At 44.5% G+C, this 20,358-nt stretch overlaps 1 pseudogene; it reads left to right on the top strand.

The window, feature by feature from the left end:
* Nucleotides 1–12,524: 12,524 nt before the first annotated feature.
* On the top strand, nt 12,525–19,300 carry LOC144697997 (uncharacterized; annotated as a pseudogene).
* Nucleotides 19,301–20,358: the final 1,058 nt, after the last annotated feature.

The raw sequence follows: 20,358 nt of genomic DNA, 5'->3' as shown, positions 1-20,358 counted from the left end.
ACAGACCGGGGATTTGAGTGAGGAGCGGCTATAAATACGGACGGGGGATTTGAGTGAGGAGCGTCTATAAATACAGACGGGGATTTGAGTGAGGAGCGTCTATAAATACAGACAGGGGATTTGAGTGAGGAACATCTATAAATACAGAGCGGGGATTTGAGTGAGGAGTGCCTATAAATACAGATTGGGGATTTGAGTGAGGAGCGTCTATAAATACAGACTGGGGATTTGAGTGAGGAGCGTCTATAAATACAGACGGGGTATTTGAGTGAGGAACGCCTATAAATACAGACGGGGTATTTGAGTGAGGAGCGTCTATAAATACAGACGGGGAATTTGAGTGTGGAGCGTCTATAAATAGAGTGAGGATTTGAGTGAGGAGCGTCTATAAACACAGATAGGGGATTTGAGTGAGGAGCGTCTATAAATACAGACGGGGGATTTGAGTGAGGAGCGTCGAAAATACAGAGTGCGGATTTGAGTGAGGAACGCCTATCAATACAGACCGGGGATTTGAGTGAGGAGCGTCTATAAATACAGACGGGGGATTTGAGTGAGGAACGCCTATAAATACAGACGGGGTATTTGAGTGAGGAGCGTCTATAAATACAGACGGGAGGTTTGAGTGAGGAACGTCTATAAATACAGACGGGGGATTTGAGTGAGGAACGGGCTGTTTCACTGTTGCAGCTGCTGTGAGGCAGCAGGAGTGGGGGGAAAGAGGCAACTGTGATGTCACAGGAAGCTGGTACGTTGATTGGTCGGTAAGTGTTGAGTCTAAGGGACAGTGTGTGAGAAACCAGCTTAGGACAGGCAAGTTCAGGTAGATCTATAAATAAAAATAACGTTACAATAATAAACCAAAATTTGAACACTTTAAAATTCAGATAAAACAACAAAGATTTTAAACAAGCAATAAAATAGAGTTACTTAAATAAAGATCTAATACACATCCCTTGTAGTTAAGAAGCATATAATATTTAGTTGTCAGTGGTACTAGCATTCAGTAAACACAGTAAATTGTAGCATACATAGGAAGAAAGTAATTAAAGTAAATTAACTAAATAACATAAGTTAGAATGGTAGGACAGGGGTTATCTTGCAGCTGTGAGATGTGGGAGCTTTTGGATGCCAAGGCGATCCATGACAAACACGTCTGCAGGAAGTGTAAGCAACTTGAGGAATTCCGGATCAGGATAATTGATCTCGAAACCGAATTGCAGACACTGCACAACATAAGGGACGGGGGGAAATACCTGGATACTTTGTTCCGGAAGACAGTCACACCTCTTAGAAGAGGGTCATCTGTTTGATCAGCAGTGAGGGACAGGAGGATGTGACTGTCAGTGAGGCAGGTAATGGGACTGAGCAGGCAGTAGTGGAGGAGCCTCAGACTTTGCAAGTGTCAAACAGGTTTGAGGTGCTCACAACTTGTGTGGATGAAAGTGAAATGTGCAAGGTGGATGAGCTGGCTGGCCATGACACTGTGGTACAGGAAGCCATTCACACAGGGGGAGCAAAAAGGAATGTAGTGGTAGTAAGGGATAGTATAGTGAGGGCATTGGCACTGTTTTCTGCAGCAAAAAGTGAGAGCCCAGGCGGCTATGTTGCCTGCCCAGTGCCAGGGTTCGGGACATTTGCTCAGGGTTGGAGAGGGACTTGCAATGGGAGGGGGAGAATCCAGTTGTCCTGGTCCATGTACGTACCAATGACATAGGTAGAACTAGGAAAGAGGTTCTGTAAAGTCAGTATAAGAAGCTAGGTACCAAATTATGTAGCAGAAACTCAAAGGTAATAATCTCTGGATTATTACCTGAGCCACGTGCAAATTGGCATCGGGCAAATAAGATTAGCGAGACCAATGCGTGGCTCAAAGATTGGTGTGGGAGAACTGGGTTCCGGTTTGTGGGGCACTGGTATCAGTGCTGGGGGCAGTGGGGGCTGTACCGTTGGGATGGTTTACACCTGAACCGTGCTGGGATGAGTGTCCTCACAAATCGCATAACCAGGGAAGTAGAGAAGGCTTTAAACTAAACAAGAGTGGTGAGGGATCAAGCTTGGGTAGAGGTAGCAATTGAAGGTGTAGAGTCAAGACAGGAGAGCAAAATAGTAATATGAGAAATGAGGTCAGGGAATGGCAGGAAGGGACTGAGAGAAAAAACCTAAGAATAAATCAATAGTCAAGACTAGATGTTACAACGGTAACAAAAAGACAAGACTGAAGGCTCTCTATCTGAATGCACATAGCATTCAAAACAAAGTAAATGAATTGATGACCCACACAGAAGTAAATAAATATGATCTGATAGTAATTATGGAGACGTGGCTGCAGGACAATTAAGATTGGGTCCTTAATATTGAGGGGTACATGACATTCAAGGAGAATAGGAAGCTAGGTAAAGATGGAGGGGTTGCATTGTTAATCGAGGGCATTGATGCAATAGTTAGAGATGAGCTTGGATCAGGAGATCAGGATGTAGAATCGGTTTGGATGGAGATGAGGAATAGTAGGGGAAAAATAGACATTAGTGGGAGTGGTTGATGGGCCCCTAACAGCAGCCATAGTGTAGGACAAAGTATTCAAGAGAAAATATTGTGTGCTTGTGATAAAGGGACGGCAATAATCATGGGTGATTTTAATTTACACATTAACTGGAAACATCAGATTGGCAGTAGTAGCCTGGATGAGGAGTTCTTAGAATGCTTTTGAGATAGTTTCTTAGAGCAGCATGTTCAGGAGCCAATCAGAGAGCAGGTTATATTTGACTTGGTATTGTGTAATGTAACAGGATTAATTAATGATCTCAGAGTAAGGGCACTACTAGGTAGCAGCGAGCACAATATGGTTCAATTTTACATCCAGTTTGAAAGGGAGAAGAGTGGGTCAAAGACTTGTATCTTAAACTTAAATAAGGGCAACTTTGTGGGGATGAAAGCTAAGCTAGCTGAAGTGAATTGGGAAACTAGGCTAGAGGAGAGATGAATAGAGAAGCAGTGGCAGACATTTAATGGGATATTTCAAAGTATTCAGAATGAGTACATCCCGACCATAATGAAAAATTATAAAGGGGAGGACCCACGTTCTGTGGTTAACAAAAGAAGTTAAAGAAAGCATCAGCTTAAGGAAAAAGCAGACAACTCTGCAAAGATGAGCAGCGGGACAGATGATGGGACAGAATATAAAGAACAGTCGAAAATGGCTAGAAGGTTAATCAGGAGAAAGAAATTAGAGTGTGAGAGGAAGTTTGCTAGAAATGTAAAAATGGATAGCAAGTGTTTCTACAGGTGCTTAAAAAGGAAAAGAGTGAGCAAAGTGAGTGTTGGTCCTCTAGAGGGTGACAGTGGGGAGTTAATAGTAGATAAGGAAATGGTGGAAGAAATGAATAATATTTTGCTTCTGTGTTCAATATAGAGGATACAAAAAACATTCCAGTAATAGCTGCAAATCAGAAGGTGACAGGAGAAAGGAACTGGGTGAAATTGAAATCACTGGGGAAATGGTACTGAGCAAATCAAAGGAGCTGCTGATGTCAAGTCTCTGGGACCCAGTGAACTACATCCTAGGGTCTTAAAAGAGGCGGCTAATGCGGTAGTCGGTGCGCTGGTGTTAATTTTCCAAAATTCGCTCGATTTTGGAAACGTTCCATCAGATTGGAAAGTAGCAAATATAACCCCTCTATTCAAGAAGGGAGGGAGGTAGAAAACAGGAAACTATAAGCCAGTTAGCTTGACGTCTGTCGTGGGGAAGTTATCAGAATCAATCATTAAGGAGGTTATAGCTGGGCATTTAGAAGAGCTCAAGGCAATTGGGAAGAGTCAGCATGGTTTTGTGAAAGGAAAATCATGTTTAACCAATTGATTGGAGTTATTTTGAAGGAGTAACATGCGCAATGGATAAAGGGGTGCCTGTAGACGTACTCTACTTGGATTTCCAGAAGGCATTTGAGAAGGTGCCACATCAAAGATTATTACGGAAAATAAAAGCACATGGTGTAGGGGGTAACTTATTAGCACGGATAGGAGATTGGCTGGCCGGCAGAAAGCAGAGAGTTTGTGTAAATGGGTCTTTTTCTGATTGGCAGGATGTGACGAATGGAGTCCCACAGGGATCTGTGCTGGGGCCTCAACTTTTTATGATTTACATCAATGACTTAGATGAGGGGAGTGAAGACATGGTTGCTAAATTGGCATTTGGCACAAAGATAGGTAGGAAAGTATGTTGTGAAGAGGACATGAGGAGGTTGCAGATGGATGTAGATAGGTTGAATGAGTGGCCAAAGATCTGGCAAATGGAGTGAAATGTGGGAAAATGTGAAGTTGGTCACTTTGGCAGGAAGAACAAAAGAGCAGAGTATTGCTTAAATGGAGAATGGCTGCATAATTCTGAGGTGCAGAGGGAACTAGGTGTTTTAGTAAATGAGTCACAAAAAGTTTGTATGCATGTACAGCAAGTAATTAATAAGGCTAATGGAATGCTATCCTTTGTTACGAGAGGGGTTGAACATAAAAGTAAGGATGTTATGCTTCAGTTATACAGGACCGCACCTTGAATACTGTGTGCAGTTTTGGTCTCCTTATTTAAGGATGGATATAAATGCATTGGAGGTGGTTCAATGGATGTTCACTAGATTGATACCTGGAATGAGCGGGCTGTCTTATGAGGAAAGGTTGGACAGACTGGGCTTGTTTCCACTGGAGTTTAGAAGAGGGAGGAGTGATTTGATTGAAGTATACAAGATCCTGAACGGCCTTGACAAGGTGGATGTGGAAAGGATGTTTCCTCTTGTGGGTGAGTCCAGAACTAGGGGGCACCATTTCAAAATTAGGGGGACGCCCTTTTAGGACAGAGATGAGGATAATTTTTTTCTCTCAGAGGGATGTGCGAATGGGAACTCTCTGCCTCAGAAGGCGGTGGAGGCGCGATCATTGAATATTTTTAAGACACAGGATCTAGGTAGATAGATTCTTGTTAGGCAAGGGAATCAAAGGTTATCAAGGTTAGATGGAAATGTGGAAATTCAAACACAAGAAGATCAGCCATGATCTTATTGAATGGCATAGCAAACTTGAGAGGCCAAATGGTCTGCTCCCGTTCCTATTCCATATGTTCTTATGGTGTCTCTCCAGTGTGAATTCGCTGGTGTGTTCGCAGCCTGGATGACTCAGTGAATTCCTTTCCACACTTGGAGCAGGTCTCATGTGGGATGGCTGAGTGAATCCCTTCCCACACACGGAGCAAGTGAACGATGTATCTCCAGCGTGAATTCGCTGGTGTTTTTGCAGGTGGGATGACTGAGTGAAACCCTCCCACATTCAGAGCAGGTGAACGGCTTCTTCCCACTGTGAACTCGGTGGTGTCTTAGCAGCTCAGATGACTGAGTGAATCCCTTCCCACATTCGGAGCAAGTGAATGGTCTCTCCTCAGTGTGAATTCGCTGGTGTGTTCGCCGGTTGGCTGACAGAGTGAATCCCTTCCCACACTCGGAGCAGGTGAACGGCCTCTCCCCAGTGTGACTGCGTCGATGGATTTCCAGCTGGGATGGGTAATTGAATCCTTTCCCACAGTCCTCACATTTCAACAGTTTTTCCATGGTTCAAGTGTCCCTGTGTCTCTCCAGGTTTGATGATCATTTGAATCTTTGTCCACACATAGAACACGTGTACAATTTCCCCCTGCTGTGAATGGTGTGATGTTATTTCAGGCTGTGTAACTGGTTAAAGCTCTTTCCACTGTCAGTTCACTGGAACACTCTCATTCGGGTGTGTGTGTGTCTCGGTGCTTTTCCAGTCACACTGATGTTTGAAATCTTTTCCCACAGACAGAACAGACAAATATTTCTCCTTCCACATTCAAAGATGATAGTATTCACGTCCTGATGAATCGAGTGACTCTGTCAGATCTTGATGTGATGTTTGGTTTGAGTTCCCCCTCTGTAAATCCTCCCCTTCCGATACCCTGTAAAAGGAGTTTACAAAAGTGATCACTGTAAGAACAGGATAGAAATTCAGAGCAGACAATTCTCAATTCTATGGAACATTACTTCCTGTCTTCTTCTCCCAAAGCTGCAAAACGCTGTCCCACACACTCTCCCTCCTCCCTGTGCTGAAGCCAGACAGAGTTTTGGATAATTCTTCCTGTATCTTTTTAACAAATTTGTCCAAATGAAGATAACAATATGTTTGATCATTCAATTCAGTCATTACTCATGACCAAATCATTAATCTGAAACCCCCTGTCCGACCATACAGAATAGCAGATGTTAACCTTGTGTCCAGTGTGGAGATTTAATGAGTGATTGTGAAGATGGTTTCTCCAAACCTCCCAGGGTTTCCTTCCTTCCTTCCTTCCTTCTCTCCCTCTCTAACTAAGTTAAACCTGGGATCAGTCTCACGGTCCATTCTGGTTACTGCTTCTCTTCCTGATGACTATTTAACTCCAATTGAACACTGAGAAGACTGAAGACACTGTTTTCAGTCCCTGCTCCAATCTCCAATCTCTGGATACCAACTCCATCCTTCTCCATGGGAACAGTCTGAGATTAAACCAGTCTGTTCATAACCTCGGTGTTACATTTGATCTCAATCTGTGCCGTCACTAAGATCGCCTCTGCAACATCATCCGCCCTCACCCCGTCTCAGTGCATCTGCTGCTGAAACCCTAATCACTGCCGTTGTTACCTCCAGACTTGAACGACTATCCCAACACACTCCTGGCTGGTCTCCCACATTCTAATCTCCGTAAATGTGAAGCCATCCAAAAGTCTGCTGTCCATGTCTTCACTCATAGCAAATCCTGTTCCTCTATCACCTATTTGCTTCCTGACCTGCCTTGGATCCCGGTCAAGCAACAGCTTGATTTTAAAATTCTCATCCTTGTTTTCAAATCCCTCCATGGCCTCACCCTTCCTTATCTCTGTAATCTCCTCCAGCCCCACAACCCTCTGAGATATCTGCACTGCTTTTCTCTTGTACTCATCAGGACAGACGCAAGAACATCAAATTTCAAAGATTATCAGTCGGGCTCATAGTGTGGCTCACTTTTGCTTGCTAGAAGCTACATATATTCATACACAGGGAACTGCCCACTGCAGACAGAAGGGACATGTCCAGGGATGGGACCGTTTGTTGAATTAAACAAAAGCATGGAGGATGATAGCTCTTTGGTGCATTCTCCATGGTAATGCCTTGACCAATTAGAGCTGACTGGCCAACCAGTCAACACCCTTTCCTTGTGCAGCATAAATTGTTGTTCGCTGAGAAATTTGGTTTTTTTGCATCTGTCCAGAGGAGTGCAACATGAAATATGAGCAATATGTCTCCCTTTTTCAGCAATACTTAAATTCTGTACTGCTGAGTGACTGTGGGTTTATAATTCTATTGTTGCTGATCTAAAACTCCTGGTGAACACACATTTTTTGAACGTCTCCCTCGGGCTGTTGCTCATTGTTCCCGTGAGGATGGAGGCCGCGCATGCGCCCTGTAGCACTTTGGCCAATCAAGATGGCCGCGCATGCGCCCATCCTCACATTGCCCCTATAAAGATGGCGGCCGATAACTCGGGCCTTTCTCCCACAGCGCCGAGCAAACCCAGGACCGGTGGCTCTTTATTGAGGGTTTGGGGCCGACACCGTGAGTTTATGAAGCTTCCAAAATCACCTGTCAGCCCTATCTCCGTTCACGGGTTCTGTATTCGCACTCGGCCTTTTTTAAACCCGCATTTTAAATTCGCTGGTTGGAGCTCCCTTACCGCCTGTCACCACGGACTGCGCATGTTCCGACTCCGAATGATTGGCGGCAGCTCCGGACCAATAGGAAGAAGGGGCGGGATTGGAGGACCGAGCGGGAGCAGCTGATCCTCCAGCCAATCGGAGTGAGAGGGGCGGAGCCTGCAGGGAGTGGAGCATGCGCCGTGTGGGCGGGGGACCGGGACGAAGGCAGTGGAATATTTTTCCCAATAATTGATATAGATTTTTCTTTTCCCACCTATTTCCATTATTTTTAAATGTATTTCCATCCATTGTTTTATCTCTAACTTTTAGCCTATTTCAATCCCTTCACCCCACCCCCACTAGGTCTATCTGTACCTTGCTCGTCCTGCTTTCTACCCTTAATTAGCACATTCCTTAGATAATATCACCACCTTCAACACCTCTTTGACCTTTTGTCTGTGACATCTTTTGGTTATCTGCACCTATCACTGGCCCTCTATCCAGATCGACTTGTCCCACCCCCCCCTTAAACCAGCTTATATTTCACCTCTTTTCTATTTTTACTTAGTTCTGTTGAAGAGTCATATGGATTCGAGACGTTAACTGTGTTCCTCTCAGCAGATGCTGTCAGACCAGCTGAGTTTTTCCAGGTATTTTTCTTTTTGTTGCGGTGGAATTTAAAGTCCAGCGGGTGAGAAAGGGCCGAGTGCAGGAGAGGAATGGAGCCGGAGGGTGGACTGGGAGGATTCACAAACACCCGGTGTAGGACTCCAAACCCGGATTAGAAACTCCCGGAGCCCAGTTTATACCGAGTGTTTGGAAACTCCTTTTACAGGGGGTTAGAAGGGGAGGATTTACACACAGCAAACTCAAACTGAGGGAAATATTTGTCTCTTTGGATTGACCTGCTGAAACATATTGAATTCTCACTGGCGAGAGGCTGTTCAGTTGCTCACAGTGTGGTAAGAGGTTCAGGACATCATCCCACCTGCTGGGACACCATTCACACTGACAAGAGACCTTTTAATTTAAGTGTGAGAAGTGCTTTAAAAGGTGTGAGGAACCATGCGTGGAAATTTGCTAGTGCTGTCGGTGGGCTCTTAAACTAATTTGGTATGGGGGTGGGATACTGAGTGGAGGTATAGTAGGGGGTGATGTACAGACAAGTATATAAGAAAAAACAAGTCAGTCTGGAAGGCAGAGTGTACAAAGTCAAGTTAAGGCACAAGGCAACATGGCAAGGCTGGATGACATTTATTTTAATGTAAGGAGTGTTGTGAGTAAGGCAGATGAGTTGCAGATGCTGATTAACACATGGGGATATGATATCATTGCTATCACGGTGACATGGCTGTGGGAGGGGCAGGACTGGCAGCTCAATATTCTGAGGTATAGAATCTTCGGGTGAGACAGGAAGGGGGCAGAGGTTGTAAAAGAGATGGTGGTGTCACAATATTGATCAAGGAGTCAATTACTGCAGTAAGGAGGGATGGTATCTTAGAAGGTTCCTTAAATCAGGCCGTATAGGTAGAACTTAAAAACAGAAAGGGGGCAATCACATTGTTGTGAGCATACTATAGACCCCCAAACAGTCAGGGAGAGATAGAAGGGCAGATATGTAGGCAAATCTCAGAAGTGTTAAAATAATAGGGTAATAATAATCGGGGATTTCAACTTCCCCAATATTAACTGGGATAGACAAAGTGTGAAAGACTTTGAGGTGGCAGAATTCTTCAAATGTATCCAGGCGAGATTTTGAAGCCAGCACATAGAAAGTCCTACAAGAGAGGTGCTGGACCTATTAGAGAACAAAGCTGGGCAAGTTGTAGAAGTATCAGTGGGGGAGCAGTTCAGTGATAATGACCATAACTCAGTAAGATTTAAGTAGTTATGGAAAAGGACAAAGATGGATAGAAAATAAGGGTTTTGAATTGGGGAAGGCCAAGTTCAATATGATAAGACGGGACCTGGCCAATGTGGACTGGGAGCAGCTACTTGTAGGAAAATCAACATCAGAGCAGTGGGAGTCATTCAAAAAGGAAATAGTGAGAGTACAGGGCCAACATTTTCCCACAAAGGACCAACAAGTCCAGAGAAACTGGGATGTTGAGGAATTGACAGGATTAGATAAGGGGGGAAAAAAAGGGAAGCTTATGGTACATACCGAGGGCTTAAAACAGCAGGAGCCCTTGATGGGTACAGAACGTGTAGGGGGTTAAAGAAGAAATTAGGAAAGCGAAGAGGGGGCATGAAAAACACAGCTGGGTGAAATAAGTTAAAATCCAAAGGCATTTTATAAGTATATTCAGGGCAAGAGGATAACCAGGGAGAGATTAGGGGCCATCAGGGACCAAAATGGCAATCTGTGTGAGGAGCTGGAAGATGTAGATGAGGTTTTAAATGAGTACTTTGCATCTGTATTAACTATACAGAAAGACGATGTAGGTATAGAAATCAGGGAGGGGAACTGTGATATACTTGAACAAATGAGTATTGAGAGGGAGGAGGTATTAGCGGTTTTATTGGGCCTTAAAAGTCTATTAATCCCCAGGCCCAGATGAGATGTATCCCAGGTGCTGTGGGGGGCAAGGGAGGAGCTTTCAGGGGCCCTGACATTAATTTTCAAATCCTCTCTGGCCACAGGAGAAGTACCAGAGGACTGGAGGACAGCTAATGTGGTATCATTATTAAAGAAGAATGGTGGGGATAAACAGGGAGCTAATAGGCCAGTGAGTCCAACATCACTGGTAGGGTAACTTTTGGAAATGTTCTGAGGGACAGAATTAATCCCCATGAGGAGAGGCAAGAATTAATCAAGGATAGTCAGCATGGCTTTGTCGGTGAGAGATCATGTCTAACAAATTTGATTGAATTTTTCGAGGAGTTGACGAGGTGTGTAGATGAGGGTAGTTCAATTGATGTAGTCCACATGGAATTCTCTAAGGCTTTTGACAAGGTCTGGCATGGGAGACAGGTCCAGAAGGTAAGAGCCCATGTGATCCAGGGCAATTTGGCAAATTGGATCCAGAATTAGCTCAGTGTCAGGAGGCAGAGGGTGATGGTCAAAGGTTGTTTTTGTGACTGGAAGCATGTGTCCAGTGGCGTACTGCAGGGTTTGGTGCTGGGTCCCTTGTTGTTTTTCGTGGACATTAATGATGTAGACATGAATGTAGGAGGTATGATCAGTAAGTTCACAGGTAACACAAAAAAATCACTAGTGTGGTAAATAGCGAGGAGGAAACCCTTAGACATCTCGACAGGCTGGTCAGATGGGCAGAACAGTGGAAAATGGAATTTAATCCCAGAAAGTGTGAGGTGATGCATTTTTGGAGGACTAACTGGGCAAGGGAGTACATGATGAATGGTAGGACCCGAGGAAGTACAGACCCTTGGTGTGCATGTCCATACATCCTTGAACATAAGAACATAAGAACTAGGAGCAGGAGTGGGCAATTCAGCCCCTCGAGCCTGCCCCACCATTCATTATGATCATGGCTGATCTCATTTTGGCCTCAACTCCAATTTCCCTCCCTCTCCCCATAACCTTTCAACCCATTACTAATTAAATCCATGTGGTGAAGGTGCTCGCACAATGCTGGTAGGTAAGGAACTACAGGTTATTCACCCAGTGATGAGGAAGGGACATTGATATATGTCCAAATCAACAACAACAATTTGTGTTTATATCACACATTTATTGTTATATAGTTTAGCAAGACATTTCACAGAAATGTTAGAAACCAAGGAGATACTCGGGCAGGTGGCCAATAATTTGGTCAAAGAGGTCGGTCTGAAGGAATATCTTAAAGGAAGCAAATGAGGTAGAGAGGCGGAGAGGTTTAGGGAGGGAATTCTAGAGTCTTGGAAACTGACAGAATGGCAACCAGTGATGGAATTATAAAAATCAGTTATTCTCGAATTCAAGAAGAGCAGATATCTCGGGAGGATTGTGAGGCTGGAGGAGGTTACAGAGATAGGAATGATCACAACCATGGAGGAAAACAAGGATGAGAATGTGAAAATTTAGGTGCTGCTTAAATGAGTGCCTTCAAATCATTTGTATAGTTTGTGAATGGCTGTGGGCCAAGCACTGATCCTTGCAGTATCCCACAAAAACAGCCTGTCATCCTGAGAATGAGACATTTATTCCGACTCTCTGTTTTCTGTCTTTTCACCAATTCTCAAACTATAACAGGATATTACCCCAATCCCATGCACTTGAATTATGTTTATTGACATCCTGTGCTTTGTTTAGTAACCTTCTTTCTCTGTCTCTCCCATTTCTCTCTCTCTTTCTCTCTCTGTCACATTGTATTCTCCAGCCCAGCGAGTTGTGGATGCTCCATCATGGAATATATTTCCGGCTGAGATGGACAGATTTTTGGGGTCTCAGGGAGTCGAGGGATATGGGGAGTGGGTGGGAAAGTGGAGTTGAAGCCCAAGATCAGCCACGATCGTATTGAATGGTGGAGCAGGCTCGACAGGGTGTTAGGACTTCTCTTGTTCCTATTTCGTATGTTCTTATAGAGGCCAGAGTCTTGTGTAGGCCCAGACCGGGTGGCAGGTTCCCTCCCCTGAAGGACATTAGTGAACCAGTTGGGTTTTTATGACGATCCAGCAGTTTTCATGGTCACTTTTTCCTAGTGCCGGCCCCACAAATTCCCAGATTCATTCAGCACAATTTCACAACCTGCCTTTGTGTTTTTGTGGGTTCTCTCTCACTCCCCTTTTCCTGTTTTAAATCAATTCCACAGGGGATTAGAGGGGGAGGATTTGCATTCGGGAAACTGAAACCAAACATCACATCAGGATCTGATGGAATCGCTTAATTTATCTTAAACTGAGTATCTTCAGATTTTCAACATGGAAGGAAAAAACACCGTTCACAATGGGGAGAAACCGTACACGTGTTCTGTGTGTGGACGAGGCTTCATCCAATCATCTGACCTGACGGAGCATAAATGCAGTCACAATGGAGAGAAACCATGGAAATGTGGGGACTGTGGGAAGAGATTCAAATCCCCATTGGAACTGGGATCTCATTGGTGCACTCACACTGGGGAGAGACCATTCACTTGCTTTGAGCGTGGGAAGGGATTCACTCAATTAGCCAACCTCATGGGACACCAGCAAGTTAACACAAATGAGAGACCTTTTAAATGCCCACAGTGTGAGACGTGCTTCAAAAGTTCTGTGGAACTAAAGTCCCATCAATGTTTTCACAATGATGAGAGACCATTCAGGTGCTCTCACTGTGGGACTGGGTTCAGGCAATCATCTCATCTCATCGCACACCAGCGAGTCCACACTGGAGAGAGACCGTTCACATGCTCCGAATGTGGGAAGGGATTCAGTCAGTCATCCGGCCTGCTGAGACACCAGAGAGTTCACACTGGAGAGAGGCCATTCACCTGCTCCGAATGTGGGAAGGGATTCAGTCAGTCATCCGGCCTGCTGCTGCACCAGAGAGTTCACACTGGAGAGAGGCCATTTACCTGCTCCGAATGTGGGAAGGGATTCAGTCAGTCATCCCATCGGCTAAGACACCAGCAAGTTCACAAGTAACTGTCGTGATGGGATTTTGCTCTTAATAACATTCAGGACTGAAGTATGTTCATTATAGTGTGTTTCTGTAGCCATTAATAAACTCCAGCCCGCTTTGATAAAAGTCAAATAAATCAGCATTGTGTTAAAAACAATGTGTTGAACCTTTTTACTATTTTTAACAAGTTAGTTGCTTTTTGATGTTAATAAACTCCAGCCCAGTTACAGATTCTGTATAAAATTGGAATAAATCAGCTTTTCGATGAACAGTTGAGTCGTTTTGATATTTCTAGCACAAGTTAGTTCCTTTTGAAGGGCTCTCCCTCTCCCCTGTCTCCTCCATCCTCACCTCCAGCAACAAGTGTGAGGAGCTCATGGAGCTTCTTTGTCACTAAGATGGAGACAATCTGATCAGCTGCCTCTGCTGCTTCCCTCCCTTCCACTAGCCCACTGGGACAAACTATCTGTAAAGATCCCCCTTGTCCGAGCCTGAACTCATGATTAAAGGACAAAGGGGATGATGGTGCAAGGCAGCATTGGGTGATAATGAGACAAGGAAATAAACTAACGGGACAAGTGGAGAAACAACACAGGCCCAGAGGAGGGATAAATGGTAAAAGAAGAACCATTATAGCACCTACTGTCAGAAAAAATGTGAGCAGTGGTTATGATCTGAAATTGTCAAAATGAATGTTGAGTCTAGAAGGATGTAAGGTGTCCAATGAAAGATGGGCTGCTGTTCCTCGAGCTTCCATTGATAATCATAGGAACAGTGCAGGAGGCCGAGGTCAAAGTGGGAGTGGGTGGAGAATAAACTGGTAAATGACCAGAACCTCAGGAACACACTTGGAGACTGAAAGGTGATGTTCCACACAGCAGTTACCCAATTGGGATTTAATCTCCTCAAAGTAGAGAAAACCGCACTGGGGTCAGTGAATAGACGATACTGAATAGCAAGAAGTACCAGTAAATCACTGTGCCCCTTGGAAAGTGTTTGGGGCCCTGGAATGTGGGAAGGGAGGAGGTGGACGGGTGCTGCTGCATCTGCTGTGCTTGAATGGAAATGATTCACACTGATGTTCATAAGAACACAAGAAATAGGAGCAGGGTTGGACCAAAAGGCCCCTTGAGCCTGCTCCACCATTAAATGTTCTTCCAGCTCAACTCCACTTTCCCATCCTATCACCATATCCCTTAGTGCCCAAATATGTTGGACAAGATGGAAATCCATAAATATCAAGATGGAGAACAACAGACTCAGTGCGACTATTAATCTGGGAAATGCACAAGCAAGGTGCATGTGAATTACAAATTCACCTCTTCACTGCTTGGTAATCATGTTAAATGAGCTTTACACTGGCCCCATGCTGAAATATAGTCATTCTCTGACAGGTATTCTTAATGGTATAATTAGCAAATTTAGAATGAAAAATACCCTCTGCCTCACTGTAAGGCTGAGAGACAACTTTGTAATTGATTCATCATGTCACAGACTGGCTCATTAGATCTGCTCATTTCATCTAATCTTATTTTCAGCTAATGGGAGAATGGCTGAAACAGGGGGTGGTGAATATCAGCTCGAAACCACATTCCCTCTCCCACTGCCAGAATGATCCTTACAACATACAGGAATTTGGGACAATGTGACTTTGATGCTCAGATTAGCTCTGCCTCCATATTATAGGAAGGAGTGAAGCACTGGGGATGGTGCAAAAATGATTTACTGGAATGATGCCAGAATTGGAAAATATGTCAAATTCACAAAGATTTAACAGATTGAAAAGTTTTCCTCTGGAAACGAAAGTGAGGGATGACTTGACTAAGGCCTTTAAGATAATGAATGGGGTTGACAGGGTAGACAAGTGGAAGAGTTTTCCACTTGTAGATGGTTGAGAATAAATATACGTTAGGCATCAATAAATCTAATGCACAATTCATATGCAACTTCTTCAATCAGAGATAAAAGCAGAAAATCATGGAAATACTCTGCACATGCAGGAGAATTTGTGAATTGAGAAATAGAGTTAAGTTTTCAAGTCTGCTCACTGATGCAGTGCAGTTCTGATAGAAAGTCACAGCCCTGAAATTTAAATACATCTTTCACTCTCCACAGACACTGCCAGATCTGCTGAAAATTCCAATATTTTGTTTTTTTATTTCAGATTTACAGCACCACCTTTCTCTAACTGTGGTTGAGAATGTAGAGCACATCCTTAGAAGGGTTTGAGATCCCAGTGTGAGCTGAAACTCATGTTGCAAAATCACACCATGAAATCACACCAGCTGAATGTGGAAATGGATTCACCTCGTTATTCCATTTTCTGACACAGCAGCACAGTCATACCTGTGGGAGACCATTCAGATACTTCATGTGTGCAACCCTTTGCTCACTGCCCACCTGCTAACACTCCAATTTGAGAAGGTCAAAGGATTAGATCCACAATTGCTACATTCCAGCTGACAAAACAGAGTTTCAGTAGTCAGAATATGGGAAGAAAAATCACTTGTCTGCGCCGTTGCTGAGACTCCAGTGAGTTCAGATCTAACTGTCAGGGTTTGTTCTGTTGTTAATTACACCCAGGACAGAACTAAGGTTGCCATATCAATATTAATAATTTTATTTATTGGCCCTATGGTGCCAATCATCATCGGATCATAAAACATAATTATCTTATAGAAAAGGCCTTTCAATGGCGGTACGTTTACCCAGCATTCAGTGGGGGGCAGAATGTGCTCTATCATCACGACAGGCGGTCTTCGCGCAGGCGCAGTAGCTGGCAGTGACTGGTACATGCGCATTGCGATCTCTGACTGGTGCATGCGCAGTACCATGTGTACCTGGAGCTGGTGGAAGACGCTGAGAAATAGCGAACGCAGGCGAGTAAAAGGAGTCGGTGAGTGGGGGAGGGATGGAGGCGGCGGAGTGGGCGGGGAGGCTTCATGAAGACCTTGTGAAGGTCTGAAATCTTGAATAAGAAGTTACCGGTCCTGCGGTTACACCGAATGGAGAGGGGACAACTCTGACCTCGCGTCTCCTCTCGGAGACAGGCCCGAGTTAACAACCGCCATCTTCACAGGGGTAATGTGCAGCAGGGCGCATGCGCGGTCATCCTGGTCCAGGTAGCAGGAGGAGAGAATATTGGGCATTTCTATCCTTGACTGACAGGGGTGGATTTTGGAAACTCCTTTTACAGGGGGTTAGAAGGGGAGGATTTACACACAGAAAACTCAAACCAAGAGTAATGTTTGTCTCTTCTCAATTTCTATCTTGTACTGACGGTTAGTGTTTTTGTAAATTTCTGATACTGGATCTTAGAAGTGGAGAGTTGACAGATGGGAAACTCAAATCAAACATCAATTCTGATCTGGCAGAGTCACTCAATTCGTGAGGATCTGAATATCATTGGCCTTTAAATCTGGAAGGTAAACAGTTTGCCTGTCTGTCTGTTGGCAAAGGTTACTTGTAGGAGAAAGAATAATTAACTAGGGAAAGCCAACTTCAAGAGGTTGAGAATGGATCTTACCCAGTGAAGTGGAATCAAAGGTTGGCAGGAGAAACTGTAATTGAGGAATGTGCTGCCTTAAAGAGGAAATAGATCAGACATAGTAATGACATATTCTTATAAATGAGGAAGGTGTGGCTAACATATCCACAGCTCACTAAATAAGAGAAGAGATTAAGATGAAGATGAATAAGTCTGCTAACAGAGATATCAGGTGGCTAATACAACCGAGAGACAGGATAAAGAAGAATATTCAGAGAGAAATTGGAAAAAGGAAGTAAGAGAAGCAAAGAGAGAGTATGAGAAGAGACTGGCAGCTAACATGGCAGGAAATCAAAATGCTTTCTTTGTCTTATACCTAGTAACAGTGTGGTAAAAGGAGAAAGGGGCTGATTAGGGATTTTAAAAAAGGTGATTTACCCATTGGGACAGTGGGTATGGATGAGGTATAAATGAATATTTGGCATCTGTCTTTACCAAAGAAGATGATGCTGCACAGGTCATGGTTAAAGAGGAGGTAGTTCAAACACTTGTGGTGTTTAATATTGATAAGGAGAAGGTATTATATAGGCAGTCTGATAAAGTTGACAAGACACCAGGATTGGATGAGATGTATCCAAGGATACTGAGGGAATTCAGAGTGGAAATTGTGGAGGCACTGACCATATTATTCCAAACTTCTTCGGACCCATGAGTGGTGACAGAGGACAGGAGAATTGCAAATCATACACCTTTGTTCAAAAAGGGTGTAATGATCAGCCCAACAACTACCAGACCAGTCAGTTTAGCCTTGGGAGTGATAATTCTGGACAAAATTAATAGTCACTTAAGCAAATGTGGGCTAATTCAGGAAAGCCAGCACAAGTTTGTTAAGGGAAAATCATGTTAAACTAACTTGCTTAAGGTTTTTCAAGAGTTAACAGTGTAGTTGATAAGGGTAATGCTGTTAATGTGGTGTACATAGTCTTCCAAATGGCATGAGGTAAAGTGCTACATAACAGACTTGTGAGCAAAGTTATAGCTCATAGAACAAAATGGGCAGCAGCAACATGGGTACAAAATTAACTGAATGACAGGAAACAGAGAGTAATGATTTTTCAGAATGGAGGAAGGTTGAAAGTGGATTTCCCCAGGAGTCAGTGTTAGGACTCCTGTTCCTATGACCTCGACCTTAGTGTTCAGGCACAATTTTGAAATTTATGGGCACAGACTGTGTAGAAGGTCCTTTCCCTGGTGGACCTTAGTGAACCAGTTGAGTTTTTGTGACAATCCAGCATCTTTCGTGGTCACTTTTTCCTCGTGCCGGCCCCACAAATTCCCAGATTCATTCAGCTCAATTTCACAACCTGCCTTTGTGTCTTTGTGGGTTCTCTCTCACTCCCTCTTTCTGTTTTAAATCAATTCCACAGGATATTAGAAGGGGAGGATTTGCAGTCGGGAAACTGAAACCAAACATCACATCAGGATCTGATGGAGTTGCACAGTTTATCGTAGCCTGAATATCATCGGATTTTGAACATGGCAGGAAAAAGCACCGTTCACAGTGGGGAGAAACCATACACGTGTTGTGTGTGTGGACAAGGCTTCAGCCAATCATCTAATCTGGCAGGACATAAATGCAGTCCCAACAGGGAGAAACCGTGGAAATGTGGGGACTGTGGGAAGGGATTCAATTGCATGGAAAGACATCGGTGCAGTCAAACAGCAGAGAGACCATTCATCTGCTCCGAGTGTGGGATGGGATTCACTGGTTCATCCTACCTACTGAAACACCAGCGAGTTCACACTGACGAGAGACCTTTTAAATGCTTGGACTGTGGGAAGTGCTACAAAAGTTCCTGGGAACTGATGTCCCATCAACGCGTTCACACTGACGAGCTACTGTTCAGCTGCTGTCACTGTGGGACTGGGTTCAGGCGATCATCTCATCTGACTATGCACCAACAAATTCACACTGGGGAGAAGCCATTTATCTGTTCCAAGTGTGGGAAGGGATTCACACAGTCATCCAACCTGCTGAGACACCAGCATGGTCACACTGGAGAGAGGCATTTCACCTGTTCAGAATGTGGGAAGGGATTCACTGATTCATCCCATCTGTTGACGCACCAGCGAGTTCACAGTGAGGAGAGACCTTTTCAATGTCCAGACTGTGGGAAGTGCTGTAAAAGTTCCGGGGACCTGATGTCCCATCAACGTGTTCACACTGACGAGAGACCGTTCAGATGCTCTCACTGTTGGACTGGGTTCAGGCGATCAGCTAATCTTATTTCACACCAGCGAGTTCACACTGGGGAGAGACCTTTCACCTGCTCCGTGTGTGGGATGGGATTTACTCCATCATCCAACCTCCTGAAACACCGAGTTCACACTGGGGAGAGACCTTTCACCTGCTCCGTGTGTGGGATGGGATTTACTCAGTCATCCAACCTCCTGAAACACCAGCGAGTTCACACTGGGGAGAGACCGTTCACCTGCTTTGAGTGTGCGAAAGGATCCACTCAGTCATCCAACCAGCTGAGACACCAGCAGGTTCACGAGTAACTACAGCGATTGAGTTTTGCAACTGAACCATGTTTCACTGGGGTCTGTTTCTGCTGATGTTAGTAAACTCCAGCCCAGTTATAGGTGTTAATGTTCTGGATAAAAATAAAATCATTAAGCTTTCTATTAAATAGATGATGTTGAATCTTTTTACTATCCCTAAGACATTAGTTCCTTTCGAAGGGCTCTCCCTCTCCCCTGCCTCCTCCATCTTCACCTCCAGCAACAAGTGTGAGGAGCTCATGGAGCTTCTTTGTCACTAAGATTGAGACAATCCGATCAGCTGCCTCTGCTGCTTTCTTCCCTTCCACTAGCCCATCGGGACAAACTTTCTCTAAAGATCCCCCACGTCCGAGCTCTGAACCCACATCTTTCTCCAGTTTCTCTCCCATCTCCCCTTCCTGCCCTCTCAGAGCTCACTTTGCCCATGAGACCCACCTCCTGCTCCATCGACCCTATTCCCGCTAAACTGCTGATCACCCAACTTCCCCATGTTCACTGATATTAACGGTTCTCTCTCTCCTGGTACTGCCCATCTCTCCTTCAAATCTGCCATCATCACCTGATCTCAATAAAACCAACACTTGACCCCACTATCCTATTAAACTCCCGCTCCGGCTCCCACCTCCTTTCGCTCTCCAAAGTCCTGATTACCTCCCAAATCCATTACCACATTTCCCAGAACTCCATGTTTAAATCCCTCCAATAAGATCTCTGTCCCTGTCACGGTATCGAAATAGCTCTTCCCAAAGTCACCAATGACACCCGATGTGAATGTGACAAAGGAAAACTCCCTCATTGTCCTTCTCGGCCTGTCTGCAGCCTCTAACAACATTGTCCAAACCGTCCTCCTCCAATGCCTCTGCACTGGTGGCCAGCTGAGTGGGACATGATGAAACAATGTACAAACAATTCAAGGGCTGACTGACTTCAAGAAATAACCGGGCAGACAGGGAATGTCACCGTTACAACAAGGAGAGTCCGTGGTTTCAGTGAATGAACCGACAGAAGGGTGTTGTGGAGTATCTTAGACACTCGGCATGAGTCAGCTGTGTGAT

Source organism: Cetorhinus maximus, chromosome 23, assembly GCF_964194155.1.
Source record: "Cetorhinus maximus chromosome 23, sCetMax3.hap1.1, whole genome shotgun sequence".
Classification (NCBI taxonomy): domain Eukaryota; kingdom Metazoa; phylum Chordata; class Chondrichthyes; order Lamniformes; family Cetorhinidae; genus Cetorhinus; species Cetorhinus maximus.
The sequence above is the reverse complement of the archived record's forward strand: the minus strand, read 5'-3'. Positions and strand labels throughout refer to the sequence as shown.